General features: G+C 45.1%; 1 long non-coding RNA gene across 3 annotated transcripts in view; it reads left to right on the top strand.

Annotated features, from left to right (window-relative positions):
- The window catches only part of LOC138917155 (uncharacterized), a 37,983-nt gene that overhangs the window by 9,846 nt on the left and 11,353 nt on the right, over positions 1–16,784 (top strand). For 2 of the 3 annotated variants that reach the window (XR_011424711.1, XR_011424712.1), the window contains exon 3: positions 14,827–14,986. This is a non-coding gene — a long non-coding RNA (uncharacterized lncRNA). Of the gene's footprint in view, positions 1–206; positions 270–14,826; positions 14,987–16,784 lie in introns of all 3 variants that reach the window. The other variant, XR_011424713.1, reaches the window with a different exon arrangement.

Below are 16,784 nucleotides of genomic sequence, written 5' to 3' on the forward strand. Positions count from 1 at the left end.
CGACTTTCTCCTGAGGGTGGCGGGGGCATCGAGAGGCTGCAGCAAGGAGGGCTGTGATCCAGCTTGTATTGTTAGTGGTACATCAGAGCCTCGGCTCCGCTCCCTGGAGGAGAAATAGCGGCAGAGACCAAGAAGATGGCAAGAAAATAGCAGAGCCCTTTGGCCCCAAGCTTCCTCAGGGCATTCGTTCTCCTCCCGCCTTCTAGGTTGAGATATGTGGAAGGAGGCGCTGGCCTTTCCCCAAGACCTGACGAAGGAACCGGACTCAGGTTAGAGACCCCAAATGGTGTCCTGGACAAACAAACTTCCCCAGGAGAACTAGGAAAAAGAGGCTTTGTTCTTCTCTAATCCAGAACAGGTTTGGGGGACAGAAGCTCATATCTACAACCAAGCACTGTACTTTGTGCCTGGCTGAAGGCGTTGATAGAGAGTATGGGGTTTGGAGTCAGTGGAACCTGGATTCAGGCTCTAATTGCATCACTTGCTGCGTAACCTTGAGAAAATTATTTGACCCTTCTGTGTCACTCTTTCCTCAGAAATAAAATAAGGACAGCAATACAACCTATCTCTTTGGCCGATAGGACCTTCTTCTTGTGTAAGAAGATTACATGTGCTAATACACATAAGTGATTAACACAGTGCATGGCACGTAGGGAGTGCTCAATAAACGTCAGCTCCAGCTATAAATAAAACAGTGATGCCAAGAAGCCAGCTCACTTAATGAGATTTATTTTAATCTGCCACCTTCAGAATCACAAAGGCTGACTATTATGTGGGTAATCACTTTCCGTGAGACTAGTGCACCAGGAAAACAAAATGACCCCCGAGGCAGTTAGGGATTCAAAAGGTGTCTTTATTGAGAGATGAGATAAACACCTCAATAGACAACTAAGAGGCTTAAAACCACTTTGGAAACCTTCCTAAAATCAGAACAGGATGTGGTTTAGGGCTTTTCCTGTCGGCTTAGAGTGTTGGCCAAGGCCCCAAAGCTGAAAACAATAAGCATGAAATATTCCCGCATCCAGAGCCAAAGAGCTGCCAAGTGACTCCCCAGGGCTCACGAGGAGACGGCCAGACAGGGCCTGCAGCCCTCGGTCCGATGACTCCCGACTAGGCTGTAGGGACGGAAGACTAGGGTTCAATGGGGTGGAGGGGATAATGAGTTGGGGGCTCAAGGGAGGAAGGTGCTCTGGCTCTTCTTATCCCATCCCCATGGTGGAGGAGGGCATGTCTCTTCCCTACAAAGCCAGGTGAGAAGAGGTCCACTCAGCTCATTGGAAGGATAAGGGACCTGCAAAACGGGGGACTGACTCCTCACTCCCTGGCCAGTGCTCGCTGAGCTGTGGAGATTCTAGCCTGGCACCTGGAACAAAGTGCGGGGCCAGAACACCTGGAGGGAGTGCTTGAGAGAAATTGATGTGTTGTCTGGGGTTCGGAGCACGCATGAACACATGAACATAGAGACTAGTGCCTGATACCTGCCTGGAGAACCGTGAAGGCAAGAGGCTGGCTGGAGCAGCCTTCCATTCCAGGGCGAGGAGAGAGGGCATCACGAAGGCAGCTTCGACTCCTAGGATTTGGTGTTGTAAAGATGCACTGAGTGCCATGTAATTACGGAGGAATATAACTGAGCTCAAACTCTCCTCCATGGGACCACACTCACGAAAGAACAGCATTTGGATGCCAGCAATGCAGAGAGCATCAGCAGCCAAGAGAGAACCACTGATGGCACCATCTCAGTAAGAAGACTTTTCCTCTTACCCTCTACCCACCACCCCAGCCCCAGAGGAGCCAGGAACAGAGGAGGGGAAGCAGACAAGGACATCCCAGCCTTCTCCTCTCCCACTGTGAAGCCCCCCGACTCATGGTCAGGCTGGGGCTAAAAGAGGGAAAGACTTCGAATTGAACGTGAGGTTGAAGTTTTGATTTTGACTGAATTAGAAACCTTTTCATTATGAAAAAACTAAAAACATACATAAAAGTGGGAAGGAAAGTATAATGAACGAATGGCCTTGTACCACCCATCGCTGACTGCAACAGTTATTGACTCATGCCCAATCTCATGTCATCTCCGTGTTCCATTAACTGCCTCTCCCCACTGGATTATCTTGTTTTTGTTTTTGTTTTGTTTTTGGTGAGAAAGATTCGCCCTGAGCTAACATCCATTGCTAATCTTCTTCTTCTTCTTTTTTTTTTTTTGCCTGAGGATGATTAGCCCTGACCTAATACCCATGCCAGTCTTCCTCTATTTTATGTGGGACACCTCCACAGCATGGCTGATGACTGGAGTAGGCCGGGGCCTGGGATCCGAATCCACAAACCCAGGCCAAGAACTTTAATTACTCAGCCGTGGGGCAAGCACCCCCAATGGATTATTTTGAAGCAAGTCCCAGATATCATATTGTTTCTGGGTTGAGCTTTTAATTCCTACAGGTGAGTGCTAATTACAAAATTGAGGTTCTTAACCTTGAAATTGATCAGGAGACCCTGAGTTCTGCCGATTATTTTTACAATCACTAGAACATAAAGTTCCATGAAGGCAGAGCATTTTTCTATTTTATTCACTGCTTTACCTTATTAATAGCATACGATTCATAGTAGGTGCTTGATAAATATTTGTTGAATACATGAATGAATGAATGATTTTTTCAAAATAGTCCAGCCTTCCTAACTGCACAGCCATGTGCGAAAGAATGAAGGCAGACCATTATCTTACACAAAAATCAACTCGGAATGGATTGAAGGTTTGAATCTAAGACCTGAAACCATAAAACTCCTAGAAGAAAATATAAGCAGTACACTCTTTGACACTGGTCTTAGAAGGATCTTAGCGAATACCGTGTCTACTTAGGCAAGGAAAACAAAAGAAAAAATAAACAAATGAGACTACATCAGACTAAAAAGCTGCTGCACTACAAAGGAAACCATCAACAAAATGAAAAGACAACCCACCAACTGAAAGAAAATATTTGCAAATCATGTATCTGACAAGGGGCTAATTTCCAAAATATATGAAGAACTCACACAACTCAACAACAACAAAATGAACAAAAAATGGGCAGAGGAGATGAACAGACATTTTTCCAAAGAAGATACACAGATGGCCAATGGGCACATGAAAAGATGTTCAATATCACTAATTATTGGGGAAATGCAAATCAAAACTACAATGAGGTAGCACCTCACACCCATCAGAATGGCTGTAATTAACAAGACAAGAAATAACAAGTGTTGGAGAGGATGTGGAGAAAAGGGAGCCCTCATACACTGCTGGTGGGAGTGCAAACTGGTGCAGCCACTATGAAAAACAGTACGGAGATTTCTAAAAAAATTAAAAATAGAAATACCATATGATCCAGCTATCTCACTACTGGGTGTTTATCCAAAGGACATGAAATCAACAATTCAAAGAGATTTATGCACCCCTATGTTCATAGCAGCATTATTCACAATAGCCAAGATGTGAAAGCAACCCAAGTACCTATCAACTGACGAATGGATAAAGAAGATGTGGGGTGTGTGTGCGTGTATATATATATATACTACTCAGCCATAAAATACTACTCAGCCATAAAAAAGACAAAGTTGTACCATTCAAGACAACATGGATGGAGCTTGAGGGTATTATGCTGAGTGAACTAAGTCAGACAGAGAAAGACAGACACCATATGATTTCACTCAGATGTGGAAGATAAACACACAGATAAGGTCAACAGTTTAGTGGTTATCAAAGGGGAAGGAGATGGGAGGAAGGTAAAAGGGATAAGTGGGCACACATGTATGGTTATGAATAAAAACGAGATTATTGGTGGTGAACAAGATGCAGTCTACACAGGAACTGAAATATAATAATGTACACCTGAAATTTACACAATGTTATAAGCCTGTATGACCTCAATAAAATATAAAAAAAATAGTCCAGGCTTCCTTTATCATAACTTTAGAGGTGCTGAGATTGAGATAAAATGTAAAATCTTATTTTATCTTACTCAATCGACTTGCCTCAGGACTGACTGAAGGACTGATGGGGGTAATCGTTTCTTCTGAGAAACAGCTTTTACATCAATTCTAGCCGATGGTGTGGAGGTCGCCTCTCCCTAAATCCTGTGTATACCGAGCATTTCCAAGAGAACTTGCAAACTGGTAGCTCACAGGTTCCTTCCGGTCTGTCAATGTTTGTTTCGCCCACCTCCTTTTACAATTTGCATTGCGCTGAATTGACTTGGGCCCACATTCCTGCCAGCAACTGGCTGGAGGACAGTAGCATCTGCCCGCCCCCCCCTCCACCCCCCCAACCTCCCCCCACCATGAGGCATGCCTGCTTCAGCTTACCGCAGTCCCCAGCCCTCCCTGCGCCCCTCTGCCTGCATCTCTCCTAAGCCATCTGACTGGCTCCAGTCGGATCCCTGGTTTAGAACCAAACAGAGACCTGGGAGTATAGATTCCGCCAACTCCCGTCAGTCTGTCCAACTGTGTGATCCCTCCACAACACCCACTGGGCCCACTGCCTTTCCTTGACTAATTTTCATCTTTTCCCCACGGTTTTGTATCTCACTCAGATCTTTTAATTCTTTTGTAATCAATTTTTTGGCCATATATGTTCTCCCATAATATAATCTATGTCATCAAAATTTTCTAATTTACCAGTATGAAGTTATGCAGAATATTTTATTGCATTTTAAATTTTTTTCTTAACTGCTTCCTCTTATTCTTAACAGTGATTTTTCTCTCTTCCTCCTCTTGATTAGATTAACTAAAGATTTCTTTTTCGTTGACCCCCAACACCCACCAAAGATCCATTTTTGAATTTTGTCTCATCCATACCATACTGAGTAGAAATATTTTGAAGTTTCAAATATATGGATGAAAGCCTTCCATGGCTTCCAGCACAGATACAGCTTTGCTTCTAGTCTTTAAAATATCTGTGCGTGTATCCGTGATGCGTGTGTGTATATGTATTCTGAACAGGGGAACCTGGGAGAAAGGAGTAGATAGATGTCAGCTGCCTGTGATCAAGTTACCTTCTTCCCCAGAACTTCGTCTAGATTGTTCATTAGTTTTAATTAACTTTTAAATTACTTCATAGTTTTTAATCAATCTGGAATTTACATCGATGTATAGTATGAGACGAAGATTTAATTTTGCTTTATGTATCTCTTCCAAATATTAATCAGTTGTCCTAGCGTCATTTATTGAATATTTCTTCTTTCTCCATAATCTTGTATGGCCCCTTTTATTATCTAATAAAGTCAAGTACATGAAGGATTGTCTCAGAGCTATCTGTTCTAGTCCATTGATCTATGTTTCCATACTTATGTACAATGCTCTTTTAATCCATGAAATTTATAGTCCATCTTAATATCTGTATTTGGCGTGTCCCTTAATTATTCTTCACTTTCAAGTTGTTCTTGGCTATTTTGCCCATTCATTCTTCTCATTGAATTTTAGAGTCATTTTGTCAAATTCCCTCCCTTCTCACCAGGGGAAAGCAAATATAACACATATAAAATTAATTGTACAGGGATTTTTATTAGAATTGCATCAAATCCATTTATTTATTTAGGAATAACTGACATTATTAAATAATTTTTCTTTAATTCCATTCATCTGATCTTATTTTGAATTCCCTTCATGAACTTCTGTTATTTCTTCATATATGTTCTGTGCACATCTAGTTCTGTTTATTTCTAGGCAGGGACTTTTTTACCCCCATTTTTGAAGTGAAGAAATTAAGTGTTGCCCAAGGTCACACAGCTGGTAAGTGGTGGAGACTGGATTTGAATCCACATCCATCTAACGGCTGAGCCCACCCTCTTAATCATTATGCTACTTCATTTAAGATCATATTATACCTTGAAAGAATTTTAGTAGTTATTTTCCAGAAAAGCATCCATTTCATCAAGATTTTTCAGCTTGGGAAGCATAGAATTGTACATGGTACTTTCACTTCCTTTCCTAACTTCTTGAGCTGGATGCTTATTTCATTTAATTTCCTTCTTTCTTATTTAATGAATGGAAACCATTATGGCTGCCCTCTACTTTCCGTGGCCCTGCCCACTCTCTCTTCCTGAATTCAGAACCTTGTCATTTTGGCTCTTCTGTGTACTGTCTTGCTGACCTCCTGTTGCTGGAGTAGGAAGATCATCACTCTGGATAGACAGAGCTCCGGTCAGGCCGAGGGGCTCACATCTGGATGCCGGGAGTCTGATGTTCAGATCAGTTCAGGGTTCCATGATTTAGTACATACCCCTCAGTCAACACTGAGTCGAGCCTCCCCGCCCACCTGCTTCCCCTTGGTTTGGTCCATTGAACAGCCAGAAATGACACTTTTAAGAAATTGACCAGCTCTGTCACTACTCTATTTTTTTAAAAAAAGCTTTCAGATTTCCCATTTTTCTTAAAATGGACCCACACTCTTTACCTTGACCAACAACACCAGTGTGGTCCGGCCTCAGCTGTGCTCTCTGCCCACATCTCATTGCCTGTCTTTTCTTGTTTGCTTCCAGGCTGGCCTCTTTTTGTTTCTTGAATATGCCAGGTGCTCCCAGAACCCTGGCTTTCTTCTCTATGTTTCTGCCACCTGGGAAACTCTTTCTCCAGGACCCCATACATAGATCTCACGTCATGTCTCTCAAAGGCCACTTCCTCAGAGGGGTTTGAAGGCAGCTCCTTAATTACTACCCGTCTCATCACTATTTCCCTCACAGCAAGGATCACAATCAGCAGTGCCGTTATTTATTTACTGACTTGCTCCTTTGTTTTCCTGTCTGCCGCACTGGAGTCTGGGTGCAAGAATCTCATCTGTCTTCTTCCCCACACTGTCTCCGGGGCCTGGCACTGCATGTGGCACATCGTAGGAGCTCAATAGATCGACGTGGAATCAGTCAGTCAATGAAAACCTGGCTTTGCTGCACCCTAGCTGTGCGTCTCTGGACAGCTTAACTCCCTGACTTCAGCTCCAAACCTGAGAAAGATGACAATGCCATGGGGGTGTTTTGAGCAAAAAAATGAAAATGGAAGGAAAGCCCGTAGCTCTCTGCGTGGCACGTACAACACTCTCAAGAAGCAGCAGCGTGAATTATCCTCCTCATCTCGATTATTTAAATTTAGACGCACCGTTAGAGAGGCAGCGGAGAGTTGCCCAGAGAAGATTTTGTAGGATTGGAGCCTACTCAGCTTGGAGTCAAATCCTACAAGTCAAGCAGCTCATTTTTACTTTACTTTTTGTCAGGACCCAAGGACTGAGCATTTTTTACAGGAACTAATTCATATTAACTGTTCCTAATGGCCATCACTTATTATCTCACAATTCTGGAAATCCACTGGGATCAGTATGTGGTTCTGGTTCAGGGTCCCTCACATGTCTTGTGTGGATACTGGCTATGGGTTGGGACCTCAGTGTGGGCTCTCAGAGGGAGCACCTACACGTGGCCTCTGTGTGGCCTGAGCTTCCTCACAGCATGGCAGCTGGGTCCCGAGTGTGAGCATCCCAGGACATGGAGCCAGGTGGAAGCTCTATGGCTTTTTCTAAGCAAACCTTGGAAATTTCAAGCCATGTCTTCTGCCACATTCTATTCGTTAGAAGCCAGCCCATATTCAAGGGGAAGGGAATTAGTTTCTCCCTTCTGGTGGGAGGGGTGTCAAAGAATTTGTGGACATGTTTAAGACCACTAAACTAGTTATACTGAGAGAAAATTGATGTGTGGATCAGATGATTCTTTAACAATTAGCAAAAATAAATACAGTTGTCAAATGGCTCAGAACATTCATGTCAGCTCATTGATGCATTCTCTTTCCTAGTAGGCCTTATAGTGTGGTGAGTAAGCTAGAGTGCTAGATTTATAGCCAACGAGGTTCAAAATCTGGCTCTGCCACCTATTAGCTTTGTGACTCCAGGCAAGTCCATTAACCTTTCTGGGCTTCCTTCTCTGTGGAGTGGACGTGATAAAAACATAATACATGATGAGTGCTGGCCCACAGGGAGCACTCACGATATGGTGAGGACTACTGTAAGCCCCACTTCCTCCTGCAAGACCTTTACTGGTGTGGATGCTCCAACCAGACAGGGGGCGTGCTCCTTTCAAAAGAGTGAGCAAGCCTGGAGGGCACTTGCCCTCACCTGGGTCACCTTCGGGACTTGAGTTCCACCCCCTCATAGTTCATACAGCTCTCAAGTGAGCCCTTCCAAAGGGCTGGGTTCCAGGCTGCTGGGGTGGGTGGGCATGGCAACAGCCCCATCACAGCCGGCGCGTGGCCAGGGACTCAGATCTGCCAGTGTGGGCGCAAACACTCTCTCCCCAGAAAAGCTGCTTGAAGGCATAGACATGGGGAAGGGAAGGTTAAAAATAAAGAGTGGTCATGTCGGTTTTGAAATTAAGGAGCACCGTGGACTCAAAGGCCCTTCTATCCTCTTGCTTTTGGAGGGGCAGGGGGCTGAGGTGAGGCACCACGGAGCTCCCTTTCTCCAGAACCCTAACCCATGGGAGCACCCAGAATCAGGCACCTGCCCCTCCTGGCTCGCAGCTGTGGTCTCTCGTGAAACATTCCTGTTTTAATTGATTTGCAGGGTTTGTGAACTAGCAGCCCCCATCCTTATTATGTTCGTCCCTCACAGAGATTTTAAATTTTCAAGTTTGAATGATTTTGATTTGGGCATTTGCTCTCCAGTTAGCCCCACCCTCCCTGTTATCTGAGACCAGCGAGCTCGTCTACAGCCAATGTTTTCTTGGCTCTGATAGACATTCAAGTTTGGTTTTCATCTCGCTTACTTGGGCTTTTCCCGCTCTCCCAACGCCAGTGAATCTTCCATGGATGATGCACACACGGTGTTCCCAGAACTGTGCTAAGGATTAATCAGCTAGACCCTCAATGACTATCCGGGAAACCCTGCAAGCGTTCTCCACTCCATAGAGAAGGCAACCAAGGACCAGAGGGGTTAATGGACTCGCCCAAAATGACATGGTTTGTAAAAATGGCAGAGCTGGTATCTGAACCCAGGGAGTAGCAGTTAGTTTTTAGTTGTAAGTGATGGAAAATCCATTTCAAATTGGTTTAATTCAAGAAAAGAAAAATGATGGTGATTAATTGGCTCAAATAAGGTCCCTCTGGGTCCCGGAGCCCAGACTCCATCTCTCAGCTCTGGCTCCCTCTATGTTGGATACTTTTCAGGCCAGCTCTATCCTTGCAGAGGCAAGATGGCTTCTAGCATCTCATGGCCAACATCCTACTCTCTCGCCAACCTGAGTCAAAAAAGAACTTTTTGTCCCCCATTAGTTTTTTTTCTTTTTTACTGCCCAGGACATGATGACTCTGGTAAGAATCAGATCATATAACCTATCAGAGCCAATCATATAGGCAGAGGTATAGGATGGGCTTAAGGCACAGTCTCACGCTTGAAGCCTTGGGGGGTTAGCTCCACCTGAACCGTGGTGACTGAGAATAAGGAATGGATAGTATCACAAGGAGCATTGGTGTGGTCTTTCCAGAAGGGGAAATGTCCACTATATATGCCAGCAAAGACATTTATTGCCTTTCTCATAGGCTTCAGAGGTCTTAAGAAACTTCCATTAAGAATGAACAGGTAAGGGCCGGCCCTATAGCTGAGTGGTTAAGTTTGCGCGCTCCTCTTCGGCAGCCCAGGGTTTCTCTGGTTCAGATCCTGGGTGTGGACATGGCACTGCTCATCAGACTAAGCTGAGGTGGCATCCCACATGCCACACCTAGAAGGACCCACAAGTAAAATATACAACTATGTACTGGGGGATTCAGGGACAAAAAAAAAAAAAGAAGATTTGGGCTGGCCCTGTGGCCGAGTGGTTAAGTTCGCACGCTCCGCTGCAGGCGGCCCAGTGTTTCGTTGGTTCGAATCCCGGGCGCGGACATGGCACTGCTCATCAAACCACGCTGAGGCAGCGTCCCACATGCCACAACTAGAAGGACCCACAACAAAGAATGTACAACTATGTACCGGGGGGCTTTGGGGGAAGAAAAAAAAAAAGAAGATTGGCAACAGTTGTTAGCTCAGCTGCCAATCTTTAAAAAAAAAAAAAAAACGAGTGACTAGGTAAACATAATAGGGACAAGATGGATCTGTGTCTATAACCTTAGCATCCAGAAGAAGGTGACTATAGAGCGAGCTTTCAGAAGACAACTGTTAGTATCTCTCAGAACTCACTCTCCTTTCTTTTCCCAGTTATACCACCATTTCCCTCTGGGAAACCCTTCATCCCCCAAGTGATGCAAGGGCACTGTCTCTTATCTCCATACTACTCCAAAGGGGGAGCATGTAACCCAGTCTTGGCAAATCTGATGCTTATCCCCCAGGCTAAGATAATTAAGTTAGAGGTAAATAATCAAGCCAAGCTAGTAAAACTCAGTCCCATAACTTTTATTGGGACTATTGGAAAAAATTTAATTCTTCTTCCACAGGTATTGCTAAGCTCTGGGGTTAGTGGTTGGAACTTCTGGGGGCCACCAAGAAAATGAGGTCGTGGAGAAAATTAGATGAAGTAGAGAGGGACAGTTTTCTGATATTGAACGAGTCCCTGGATCCATTTGTACTTGAAGCCAGACAACCCAAGGCCTCTTTAGTTACCTAAATAAATAAATGATCTCTGTTTTTCTTTTAATTACTCCAGCTTCAGGTGGGTTTTGCCACTTGTAAACCTCAGAGGGTTCAACACACAAGTCCAATACCCAGGCAGGTGTTGGGTTCCAGGAGGGAACAAGGCAGAAGGACACTCTTCACATTTAGCAAGAGGAAGGGGAGGGTACGTGGTCCTCTTGTTTCAGGGTGTCTGAGGGCTGGGCCTGAGGGATGTCAGGGAGACATCCTGGTGAGGCTGTATCCTAAACCTCGACCCCTCAGGCACTGAACGTCTCTTTGAACTTCTCTTTGGAAACTCCCTGGAAGTTACCCCATGGCTGTTTGGAATTAGTCCTTGTTCTCATTTATTCCACCCCCTTAGCAGAAGTAGTTCTGGAAGTAACAAGCTCCTGAACATTTTAATGCGGCACTTAAACACACAAGCTGTAGGATCTGATAGTCCTGCATTCAAGCCCTCCCTTGAGCACCTATCAGCTGTGTGACCTTACTCAAGTTACTTGGCGTCTCTGAGACTCAGCTTTCTCCTCTGTAAAATAGCTTTAATAATATCCAGCTCCTACAGTTTATACGAGGCTAACATGAACTTAACCCTGGTGGTAACCTAGTGATAACTCAATAAAAGCTAGCTATTGTCATCATTATAAGCAAACTGCATTCCCCCCAAAATGTTCAGTCTCATCTGTAACTTAATTTGAAATCTCTCCTTTGCTGTGTTCTTTCTTGCTTATGGGTGTTTTTGCAGTGGATGTAACTACAGGTAATTGACGTTGTCAATCGATTTATGAACAAAGAAAGGGTAGTAGCTGAGAGTGTAGACTTGGGAACTGAACTGCCTGGATTCAAATCCTGCCCCTGTTCATGGCTGTGTAGACAAATGGCTCCATCTCTCTGTGACTCAGTTTCCATATAATGAATATATGATAGAAATAGCACTTTTCATTGTGGTTAAGTAAATTAGTATTTGTAGAGTGTTTAGAATAGTGACTGGCTCACGGTAAGCGCTCTGTAAGCGTTAGCCATCAGCTACCTTTAATGCAGTGCCACGTCAACCACAAATATGGTTCAGTCGCCAAGTACCGACTTCTGGGGGACACAAGCAGCTCTGTGTGCGTGACGAGGCTTTGCCGAGTTCTGACTGCTTGAGTTCTCTCGTGGTCCTGCTGATCCCAACAGCACTCAGGAACACACGCCCTTATAAATACACATTTTGGTGACAGCTCTGGCCATGCCAACATTTTGTGTGGGTTTTAAAAGAATTTCATGTGATTCATAACAAATTTTTTGAAGGCAGCCTGCATTCAAAATCTGGCTCTACCACCTGCTATTTTGTCTTGAGCAAGTTACTTAACCTCTGAGCTTGTCTCCTCCACTGTAAAATGGCAAAAATAATAGTACCTGCATTATAGGGTCGTTGTGAGGATTGAGTTCTTATCGCAAAGCCCCAGGATAGGGCTCGACACATTGTTAGTACTAAATTATTATATTACGAATAATAATGTCCAGTTAATAAGTTCTGCAAATACAAGCCCCCTAAAACACCCTTAGAATTCTTGTAAAAGAGCTGAAAATGTGTGCCCATTGCTTTTCTACAGAAGAGGTTTCAAGCTTGTAGCCTCCCTGACGTATATCAAATGGATACATTTTATTTGTACAGACTACAGTTTCAAAAAATTAGAATTAGTGGCCCATATTTTAAAATCAAGACATTTCATATGAAACTCTAGATTTCCAGCTTCTCTGGAGGAATGGGAAAATACGGCATTGTTGAGCTGTGCTCTTGCAGGTCATCTCTTGGAGAGGACGCTGCAGTGGCTGCCACTTTAGACAGGTCAAGATACTCTCCAGGTCAAGAACACTTGGCTCACAACACCCCTGTGTTTTCACTCCTGGAACGCTTCATGAATTTGCCTTATTTGCCTGGCTTCTGTCATAGTGAAAATAATAGCTAAGACATATGTAAAACATACCATATTCTAGGTACTGTCTCATTCGATCTCCACAACAATTCTAAAGGAGAAGTATTATCATTGTCTTCTCCCATCTTGAGGATGGGAAGACACAGCTAAGTAACTTTCCAAGGTTATGCGGCTGGTTTGTGGCCGAGCTGGGGGTTGAATGCTCTGGTTCTGGGGTCTGGGTTCTCATCGCTCGGCTGGACTCTAGAAGCCCTTCATTCTGACCCAGGTCAAGTTTTCTGCAGTGGTATCAATGAAATGGGAACAGGTTCCACGGTGTCAGTCTTCAGTTCTCATGGTCCTGTTGGCCAAGAAAGCTTAGATATGGATCCCTAAGGTCATGATTTAGGGACTTAGCTGCCTAGTTTCCTGTTGCCCTCAGCATCTCCAGACTCATCTATGATACCTAAGGACGGTCCTATTTGGAATAGAAGCTCTTGCTGGAAGCCATTGAACTTGGAGCGAGAGTCTCTTCCCACCCTATTGCCTCCCAACTCAGCGTCTGCGATGCAGGGCATGAAGGACAAAAGCCATCCCCAGAAGTTGGTACATGTGCTCATCCTCTACAACCACAGACACATCCCTTCCTAGATGGCTATACTCACTTCCCAAACGTGCTGAGACTCAAAGGAAAGTGACACATCCCTATACTGAAGGTGATACACACACACCCTCCCTTTTTTTAAAACGTTGTGTCCCTTTTTGATAAACATAAAAATCTCACCATGGCCAGGAAATTCCAATAAGCCCTCACCCCAGAGTCTATAATTCTTGATTGAGAAATTCTTCCATTTTCTACACAGCCCTTCTAGCCAGATTTGGTCAAGCTTTCTTTTCTGAAGTCTGTATTATAGAAACAAGACATCTTCTTTCCTTTTCTGGTTATAAAATTATGTGATAATATTTGAAGATGCTGTTTCAAAATACGATTCACTCCTCATTGCAAACCCTGGAGAATCACCGATCTGTGAGTGATTCTTGTGGATTTTTAAGACAGTCTTTACCCAAATGGTAGCTTTTGAGATAATGCCTGACAACTGCTATCAAATGCTTAACATTTGAAAATAAATTCGCAAAACACAGAAGATGAACAGATGGTCTGTGAGTTTTGTCCATTCTCTGTAGCTTTCCACCACTCTGCAGCATCAGACATAAGGGAGTTTGAGCCAACCCCAGGTGGGTGTATTGCGAGGGGGAGGCGAGCCGTGCCCAGGCCTGAACCATACAGAGCAACAGCTGTCTTCAGGGGCTCCGCAGCAGGGCTGTGCCCACAGAGGGGGGGTCCTTGCTCCTGCTTCCAGCTGGTGAGGACAGCGCCAATAGGGAAGAGGTTTAAAGGCACCAGGGTCCCCTGGCTGTCAGAGTGGCCTTCCTAGTTTCCTCTCATCTTGTTGCCTGGGACAATTAGGAGTGAGAATTCCATCCCTGATTGCACCTGGCTGGTGGCACCCCACATTGGAAGGCTTGGTCCTGGAATCCCAGTTCGGTCAACTGGCCAGCAGTTGGGTCAGACTCCAGGCTATAATCTGGTCCACATCAGGTGTATTAGTTTCGATAATAAAAGACCACAAACTAGATGGCTTAAAACAATAGAAATTTGGGGCCGGCCCCGTGGCCGAGTGGTTAAGTTCTTGCGCTCTGCTGCAGGCGGCCCAGTGTTTCGTTGGTTCGAATCCTGGGTGCGGACATGGCACTGCTCATCAAACCACGCTGAGGCGGTGTCCCACAGGCCACAACTAGAAGGACCCACAAGGAAGAATATACAACTATGTACCGGAGGGCTTTGGGGAGAAAAAGGAAAAAATAAAATCGTAAAAACAAAAAAAACAAAAAAAACAATAGAAATTTATCCTCTCACAGTTCTGGAGGCCAGAAGTGCCAAATCAAAGTGTTGACAGGGTGGCACTCTCTCTGCAGGCTCTAGGGGAGAGTCCACTCCTTACCTTTGGCATCCCTCTCTGCTTGTGGCTTGTGGCTGCATCCCTCTCTGCCCGCCTTCACACTGCCTCGCCTGTGTATCTGTATCTCCCTCTGCCTCTCCCTTATAAGGAGACTTGTGATGGCATTTAGGGCCCACCCTGGTAATCCAGGGTAATCTCTTCATCTCAAAATCCTCCATTTAATTACTTCTGCAAAGTAAGATGACTTTTACAAACTCCAGGGTTAGGACTCAATATCTTGGGGTGACCATTCCTCAATTTACTGCACCAGGTTCTTCTCACCACTGCTGAGGCCTTAATTTTATCCTGCTCTACTCCCTTCCAGACCAGCCTCTTCCCTTCAGAAAAGTCACAGGCCCCGGCGGTCTCTGAGGAAACTGACCCTGGCCAGCTGAAAGAGCACCACTTTGGCTGGCTTAGTCCGAATCAGTCACCTCCCTTCTCTGCGTTTTTCTCTCACCTCTACAAAGATGGCGATGGGCAAGGTAAGCTCACCTCTGCTTCCCCCTGCGCTTTTGCAATGGACCCACTGATCTGCCTGCTCTCCTCTCACCCCTACAAACCATGTTGTCTAAGGTAAATCAGGTCATGTCACTCCTTTGCTTAAAGCCTCTGTGAAAAGACAGAGTAAAGGCCCTCCCTGTGGATATGTCCCCTTCCATGGCAAAAGGGACTTTGCAGATGTGTTAAGGATCATGAGCGAGGGAGATTATCCTGGATGATCTGGGTGGGCTCAACGTAATCCCAAGGGAGGCGGGGAGGTGCCCCGGACAGAAGAGGAGCTGTGACAATGTAGGCAGAGGTTGGAGTGATGTGCTTTGAAGATGACAGGAGACCACGAGCCAAGGAACGTAGGTGACCCCTCAAAGGTGAAACAGACAAGGAAAGAAGCTCTCCCCCAGAGCCTCCGGAAGGAACCAGCTCCGCTTACTTCTTGACTTTGGACCAGTGAGACTGATTTTGGACTTTTGGCCTCCAGAACTATAAGATAATAAATTTGTGTTGTTTTGAGCCACATAGTTTGTGGCAATTTGTTGTAGCAGCAACAGGAATCAAATACAGTGTCAAAGGGATTCTCATTGAACTTAGAACAAAGTCAGATTTCTCATCATAGTCTACAAACGCCTGCAAGATCTTGCCCCTGCCTTCCTCTCTGGCCTCATCTCCATCACTTCGCCCAGACTTACCATTGTCCAGCAACAGGGGCTACTTTCTGGTCTTTGGCAGGCCGGGCCTCATGCTCTGGCCCTCGCTATCCCCTCTGTCTTCAATGCTTTGCTCTGGCTCTTTGTCACTAAGCTCAAACTATCACCTTCTCAATGAGGCTTTCCTTGAAAACTCAGGCTAAACAGGTGACAACCCAATCGTCCCCACCCCAGCCAGTCTCTCTCCCATCACTCTGCTTTGCTTTTGCTCACAGCACGTATTGCTATCTACAATCGTGCTATTCACTATGTTTAATATGCATCCCTCCCAGAACGTCAGCTGCATGAGAACAGGGTCCATGTTTTGTTTCCCATCTGGAACAGCCATTGATCCTAAAGAGAGATTTATTCAATGAATGAATGGATGAAATATTCCTTCCTAATGATTCTTCTCTGCAGTCACGGGCTGCCTGACATAGTTTCAGCCTTTGTAGCATAACAAGAAAATCACCCTCAAGCCCAGGTTTGAGCCATGAGATGAGAGAGGACGGGATCTGGAGGCACTGTCTGCTTGCTCCTCTCTTCAGTCAGAGTTTCTTCCCCCTTAACGCAGTTTTAAAATATTTCCCCCTTTTCATTTGCTTCCCCTGTAAGCCCTCCCCTGGGCTCTGTCCATTTGCGACTAGTAGAATTTCCTGAGGATGATCTTAGGGTCAAATACCCTCAGGGACTCCTCAGCTAAAGCTCCTATGGTCCCTTTCGGCTTCCTGCTGCTTAACGAGGGCAGAGGTGTGAATCTGATGCTGTTCATGTTTTAGGGGCTCAAGGAAACTCCTGTTTTGAGACTGAGGGCCCTTAAATCTTGTGGGCTTAAATAAATCCTGACTTCTGTTCTACTCATGAAGGGCTTGAATCTTTTGATGCCAAAAAAGGGTGATTTCCATTCAGAAAAATGGTATCAGTCTGGCCACCCATACCAGCTCAGAAACTCTTGGTCAGAAAAGAGATGATCATAGTGCCTGCTCCCCACCTCCGCTTCACATCTAAGGAGGAGGCTTGATCTGGTTGATCAAGATGGAGCACATTCACTGGACATAGAGCTAAGACCCCCCTTTCCCTCTCATACTCCACCCCATAC

This window comes from Equus caballus, chromosome 13, assembly GCF_041296265.1.
Source record: "Equus caballus isolate H_3958 breed thoroughbred chromosome 13, TB-T2T, whole genome shotgun sequence".
In the NCBI taxonomy this organism is placed as follows: Eukaryota; Metazoa; Chordata; class Mammalia; order Perissodactyla; family Equidae; genus Equus; species Equus caballus.